The sequence below is a fragment of the Chrysemys picta genome, chromosome 2 (genome assembly GCF_011386835.1).
Source record: "Chrysemys picta bellii isolate R12L10 chromosome 2, ASM1138683v2, whole genome shotgun sequence".
Classification (NCBI taxonomy): Eukaryota; Metazoa; Chordata; order Testudines; family Emydidae; genus Chrysemys; species Chrysemys picta.
Genome location: NC_088792.1, coordinates 252,250,376 through 252,258,060, shown reverse-complemented (window position 1 = coordinate 252,258,060; position 7,685 = coordinate 252,250,376). Strand labels below are relative to the sequence as shown.

At 39.7% G+C, this 7,685-nt stretch overlaps 1 protein-coding gene across 16 annotated transcripts in view; it reads right to left on the bottom strand.

The window, feature by feature from the left end:
* The window catches only part of VPS13B (vacuolar protein sorting 13 homolog B), a 943,390-nt gene that overhangs the window by 254,078 nt on the left and 681,627 nt on the right, over nucleotides 1–7,685 (bottom strand). The window lies entirely within an intron of this gene.

Here is a 7,685-nt window from a genome sequence, read left to right as displayed (position 1 = left end):
TTGCAAAGGCATATCAAAGTACAGGGGCTATTTTCCCCCAGCATTAATGCTATTCAATAATCTCACTTCTACTCATCACCAGGTTTTGCACTATTTTCAAACAAATGAATTGTTTACATTTTCCCAAACTGAATTTTTTAAATTTCCTATTCGTACTTTTAACCTCTCTTGCTGTTTTTCTGATATTTGCAATACCTGCCTTACTTTTACAAATCTGTTTTAACCATGATCACTGTTAGAGAAATTGAATAATTCATTCCTAACACCAATCCCTAATGGCTCACTTGACACCACACTCCAACAGGGCACATTGCATTGATGTAGTTGCATTTTATTAATGGGTAAAGGGATCCTCAAATATACTCTGCTTGCTGTCTGTGATCACATTTTCAAGCATTTTGAGATGTCTGAATTAAAAGTATTATACATATATCAATTATTAATGACACTGAATAATAATGTAGGTGATTTATTAATCATAATAAAAACTGATATGTATAATGACTTTCACCAAATAAAAAGAAAGAAAAAGATTCCAAAACATCCAACAAAATGATTACTGAGCATATGTTAATGTAGATACTTCACATCCAGAGTGAAAGGAAGAAAGAAATCTTTAAACATATTCAGTGCTGAAAATGTAGATCCTGAGGACTCCTCCAGTCAAGTCACATAAAAGTCTAATCCCCTTCTGGAGTAGCACGAACAAGTCTTCAATAAAGATAAATAAAGATTCAAACAAGTCTTCAATCTAATAGCCCTTCCCTACTCTCAGGCTTCACTATAGTTCCCTTAATGTATCCTGCCTGTTAAGCCCTAGTTCAGGACTCTCTGTCAGAGAGACCTGTCTTATCAGCAATCTATCCCCAACTGAGTTCCCTCAGTTGCTTATACAGCTTAACTCCACCTCCTTTATCCAGGATGGCATTTAGTTACACCCCACGTCCAGGTGCACAGCATGAGTAACTGGGTTCTTTCCCTTGCCTTGTGGGTGATGGGGGTGGTATATCAATATGAAAACAGCCCCTGTATCGGGACAGAGAGACTGCAAACATAGTCCACTTGGAGTCTTAATTATCTGACCCTTTAAGTAACCCACGTACAAGGACTGTCCACTAAAGTAAGCAGGCCAATAAATAAAATACAGTTATGAGGTACATGTGTACAGAAAGGAAAATCCCAAATAACTAAGTTAGAATTTTCAGCTCAAATGCTGAAACTCAGAGAGGTACACAACCAACCTGCCAGGACATCTTGTAAACACCTAAATCCCAGGACACGTCAAACAATTCCAATGTGTAACAATACAAGGAACAATGCTAATGTCTAAACTGAGGGAAACTCATTGCAACTGAGGACTTCTCTATCGTTTATAGGAGTATTCATTCATAGATTCCAAAGCCAGCAGGGACCATTGTGATCATCTTGTCTGATCTCCGGTGTAATACGGGCCTTAGAAGTTCCTCAAAATAATTCCTTTTGAACTAGAGCATATTGTTAGAAAAAGCTGCACCCATTCTTGATTTAAAAATTTACAATTAATTACTCATGGGGGAATTCTTTGCATGTAGAGAATTCATGTCTGGCATAGAATTTTTTTTTCTGCACATGAAATGCATTCTGCCTGAGAAATGCTGCAGTTCTACCTTTCACCCACCAGAGGACGCTGTGGTGACAGAATAGACAGCAGCAGCTGACTGGCAGTAACAGTGGGCATGGTGCATTCATCAGAGCACCCAGCCTGCAGAGCCAGGTTAGGAGGCCTGGGATATTGGGGGTGGCAGACAAAATGGGCACACGGGGCTGCTGGGGGATCAGAGACAGGGATTCAGAAGGTCTAGTGCAGGGAAAGACTGGGGCAGGGCTCAGGAGCTTGTGGGGTGACAGGGACTGAATGGGAGGGGGCTGCAGGACCATATGGGGATGAGGGATAGGGGACTGCACGGCCACATGGGGACAGAAGGGTTGTTAGGATAGAGGCGGATGGGCAGAGACACATGGGGACAGGGGCAAATGTGCCTGACTGAATGGGAGAGACTAGGGGTCAGTCAGGGTCTGCATGGGGGAGTCTTCCCAACTCCATACACCCAACAACCCTCCAGGTTCACTCTCTGGTTCCTTTCCTCTCCCTCAGCTCCTCTATTACCCCAGTTCCCCCAAGCCTTTGCACCGCTTCCCAGGGGTGCAGGAAATATGTTTCTGTATTGTAGTTTAAATGAATTACTAAAAGTTCTGTATTAATTTGCCTAATAAGGAATCTGTTTGTCAAAAAAACATTTCCTGAATCTTACAGACATACTTGCTGACAGGTATTTTGAAATAAATGACCAAAATAATTGAAAGTGGCATGATTATATTGTGTTATTTTGACAAACAATATATGCAGAATTTTAAAATATTGTGCACGGAATTTTTAATGGTTTGGCGCCGAATTCCCCTATGAATAAATTAATGTCATCATTTATTGTTTGAACTTCTGCTCTTAACATTCAGAGACCTGGTCACAGTAAACGGCTAGCTGCAGAGACAAAATAGACTTTTCCTACAAACCTGATGAAAGAAAGAGAGAAAGAAAGAGGAAACGTACTGCACCAGTTTACTGCTGCACTCAGTTGAGATTTAATTCTTTGGTTTGGGATTTTCAAAAATCACCGAAGTGTTTTAGGAGCACAAGTGTCATTGTCTTTCAATGGGACTTGTGCTCATAAGTCATTCAGACAGTTTTGGAGATCCCACTATTAGTTTTTAAAATATTTATTATATGGGCAGAGTCATACAGATGAATGTGCATTTATGTATAAAACTTGTAGAAGAAAAAACTTCTGTTGTCAACATGTGAGACACATGTGTAATATCTACAGAACCTAATTCAAAACATCAAAAGAAATGTGTTTTCTTTCCAGTGATTGGTGTCAGGCAGGTCACATCCCTTCATGGTAGTGTACATCTGTTAGGCGTGAATTAATTACAGTAGCATAGGTCCTCTTAATGAATGATATGCCAAAATTGTGACAGAATCTGGATGATCACCTGCTTCCAATCTAGCCCAGCTCAAATGCAATCTCTTGAAAGGCTTTTTCCACCTCTTCCCCAAAGGCACCCTAATTTACATAGCAAACAAAAGCAAATGAAAACATTAACTAGACTACAATTATAGTGAGAATTCAGAGATTACTTTGTTATCTTTGATATATTACAACTGTGCTAACCTTTAACAAATACCTACAGCATCAAGCACCAAGTGGGAAATGTCAATCCCGCCTCCCATTATTTTCAATTCAATTTGATATTATTGGTACAACACACTGGATACGTGTTGTGAAAGTGTAAAACACTCACGTATTTCTTAGAGATAATATCCATCCACGATACAGTTACATACTGTAGCTAGGGGCGGCTCCAGGCACCAGCGCACCAAGCGCATGCCTGGGGTGGCAAGCCATGGGGGATGTCCTGCTGGTCGCCCTGAGGGCGGCAGTCAGGCTGCCTTCGGCGGCATGCCTGCAGGAAGTCCACAGGTCCCGCGGTTTCGGCGGCAATTCGACGGCGGGTATGCCGAAGGCGCGGGACCAGTGGACCTCCCCCACAGGCATGCCACCGAATCCGCGTTACCAGCGGACCTCCCGCAGGCGCGCCGCCCAAAGCCGCCTGACTGCCATGCTTGGGGCAGCAAAATACATAGAGCCGCCTCTGACTGTAGCTGTTACTTAAAATAAATAATATGTGAAACTATCCTAATGCACCAAATTAAAATGCACTGTTTTTTCAAAATGGAAAAGAAACAGGAAAAAAAATGCAAGAACTTCAGGAGAGAGTCCAGAACTCAACCAGACCCACTGCTGACCCTGGCCCCTGAACAGGTCGGTCCAAAAATCCAAAGGCAACAGTAAATAGCCCAGATACTATACATAATTAACAAAACTCCCTCAAGAAGATGGTAGAACTTAGTTTTTCAATCCATTCATAGGCAACACCTTGATCCATCTCTCCCTTCACTTCTCCTGCCACACCCCAACATGTCCCTTTCCTCCACTTGTATTGGGAGGGTGGGTTTCTGGCAGAGGAGATGGTGGAGCTGCCTATGCCAGCTTAGATTTCCTCTGTATAGGAGGAACTCTCCAGTGGTAATATGTGGCTGCTTTATGAGACACAAGAGAACTTGGTGGACTGGAGGATCCCATCCCAAATTTTCACTTGCAGTGGCAACCTTACCAACATAGTAAACAAACTGCAATACGTGTAATGACTAATACAGATGGATAGTTTATATCAATAGAATGTTCCCAATATTGAACAAAAGATACAAGATCTCCCAGAACATTTGATGCAGTAATTAAATAGGAAAGGACATATCATCACCACAAAGATATTAGGACTGATACATATACTAGCAAATGATTGATCTAAACTTTTTAATTAAAACCAGAAGATATAATAGCCATTTGCTTCAAATCCTGTAGTTGAATGTTCTGGCCCTCTGCTGCTGAAAAATTAACAGACAAAGGTAGATGAAATTGGAGAAATGATCAAATCATTTAAAAAAAAGAGATCAGGACCATATTCTGCAATGAGCACATCATGGGTAAACAGATCCTGCACCCAAGCTGAGCCCTCATTACTTAAATGGGGGTTTTTATGGACCCAGAGGGATGTACTGGGGTCCTGGGTATTACACTGTTGAAACAAGAGTAAATTCTCAGGATCAGTTTGCCAAAGTTGCCAAGCAGTGTGCTATTTACTGCACTTCAGCAGTCAATTATACTTACCTAGGGATGGGATGGATTCTCCATTACTTGAAGTCTTTAAATCAAGATTCCATGTCTTTTTTCTAAAAGATGTGCTTTAGCACAATCAGAAGTTATGGCCTTGATATAGGAATCACTGGGCTTGTCTACACAGTGCTTTAGTCTGTCCTACGGGGTTGTAGATAAGCCCTCTATGTGAAATTCTGTGGCCTGTGTTATGTAGGAGATTAGACTAGATGATCACAATGGTCCCTTTTGGCTATGAATAATACAGGAGCATTCAAGTGACATGGTAACGGAAGCAAGATTTATGGTCATAAATAGAACCTTTCTAGCTCTAGCTCTGTTTCAAGAGATTATCAAAGATAATTAAAAAGAGAAGAGAAAAATTCCCCTGCCATTTAAACTAATTAATACCAAAGAACACCTTCAGGCTTGATAGAAAAGATCGGTTTCCTTCACTGTATTTTGTTAATTGAGCAGAAAGCTGAAGAATGTACACAATGATTAACATTCTGGGGGAACAAACAGGACAAGTCCTCTAATAATTTCACAGAACTAGTGCAATTCCACAAAATCAGAATTTCTCTACTTTTTATTTTTTAATTTCTGTTATAGAACAAATGTGCAAAATGAAAACATTGGGGAACTGCATAGGCACGTCAAGACTAAAGTAAGCCTACTGGAAGGCAAGATAGACACACATGAATTAGGCAATGAGAGGAAGACTGCAGAAGAATTGAAATTTGTGAGAGGAAAATGGGTTAAGAGATAGGGAGAAGGAAAGAATGTTAAATTAGTTTTATGATTTAAAGTTTTTTCTCCAGGATGCTGTCTAGAGTACATAGATCAAAGAGCACTGCCATCTTTGATTTCCTTAATGATGTGGTTCTTCCCTGCCCCCTTAAAATATGTTTTTTATTTTGTTAAAAAGTATAAACATTTAACTTGCTCTTAAACACTGCGTTCAAAAAATAGACATATGTTATTCCTTACATATGGTACTTTTGTAAGTGGGTTTACTATGATGATTACTTGATATTCATGAATAACGAACTAATTACTGCTGCAAAATCCACAGGCACCAGGCAGTCTTAAATACACTCAAGCCTTATTTTGTCCATTTAAAAAAAGATGTAGATGTTTAATAATTTTTATCCTTCAGAGAATGGAAATCACTAATTCTCACCTTATTTTGTCTTTGTAGGTAATATCTCACCTATCCTGCAAATGGTTGCTTGAAATTCAGGTGAAGTGGATAGAATTTCTTGAATATTGAACACAGAAATTAGAGATCAAAAAGTTCTATTAGGACCATCTAATCAATTTCCTTGCAAGGGCAGGACCATCTCCTATAGTTTATTTTCAAGTGTTTGGTTCAGTCAAGTTTTAGATATCCTAAGTTATGATGTCTTCCATCACTTCCCTTGGGAGACGTTTTCACAGCTTAATACATTGATTTCATAAGTTTTTTTTTCCTGATAGTCATCCTAAACAATCCCTTTCTTTTATTTCATTATATAACTACTACTTCAAATCCATTCTACAACCCTAAACAATTCCCTTCTTTCCTTGATGTTTACACCCTTCAAATATTTGCAGATTTATAGCCCCACTCTTCTCCTTTGTCACCTCTCAGCCAAACTATGCATGTTCGGCTCTAAAATCTTTCCTCATAAATCAAGTCCCAAATCCCCTAAACATTTCTTTATTTTTCTTTCAAATTCCAGTTTGTAAGATGCTTCAAAGGGCCCCCTGCTGGAAGAGGTTGCTTCGGCCCTAGATAACAGGAACAGATAGATGAGGCTCACTTGCAGGTGAAAGAAACATAGGAGAGCTTCTAAATGGGATTAGACAGGAGCAGAGAAAGAGAAGCATTTTTTGGAGTCAAGTTTCTTACTCTTCTGGCATGCACCTCAGTCAGAGAAAAGCTGTGGCTCTGAAGGGGAGCAATGTACTAACAAGGAACAAAAAAGGTAGACAGAAGAATTTCCTATTAGCTGTGATTGACAGGTGTGGCCCTGCCTCTAAAGCTACAGAGCAAGCGATTAACCCCTTGTGGGAATGGGTGTTGGGTGTAAGAACAGACTAACAGCAATATTCCAGATACAGCTACATCAGAGCCCTGCAGGGAGGAACCATTATCCCCCAGTTCCAGAGTGTGATTTTTACATTTGCAGCACTAAACCAAATAGCCTTTTTTTGCTTCTACAGTTCATTGTAAACTCATGTCTGATTTATTGTTCACTATTACCCTAGGACTCTTTTAGAATTACTGCTTTCCAAGTATCTCCCACTCACTGAATCTCTGCTTTGGATTATTTCATTTTAGAATTATTAGCTTGCATTTAAACAAGTTTAAATGTTTTGTTTTGTTTTCTGCCCATATTTTGAAACTCTCTAGATCCTTTAGTATTACTCCTAATCATCACTGGTGCTTACAACCATCCCAATATAGCATCACCCAGAGTGTTCACAAACATGCTGTTAGCCCCCTTTTCTGAATAATTTATTAAGATAACATGTTAAATAAGATTAACTCTGGGAGCTCAAGAACCACCTGTTTCTCTAAATGCTTCTCCCTACCACAAGCATCGCTTCCTGTTTTTAGTTACAGCCAGTTTGCTCTCATCCACATCCTTATCATGGCGAGTTATTGGGAAATTAAAGAAACTGTTGGATCCAGGTTTGATAAAATGAAACCGAATTTTCTCTGCTGGTATGTACTAGTTCACCTCCACTAAAGTCAATCAGGTAGCATCAATAGTGTATTTGTCCTTTGTGAATAAGTATCAGCACTATACTAATGACAATGCAGCTCAAAACATCTCTCAGTCTCCCCTAGTAGCTTACATACACATTGAACAGGAGGGATGACAAGATGGAAACCTGCAAATCTCAATGTTAGGGTTCTTAGGGAAGGTAAACAATTGCCCATTT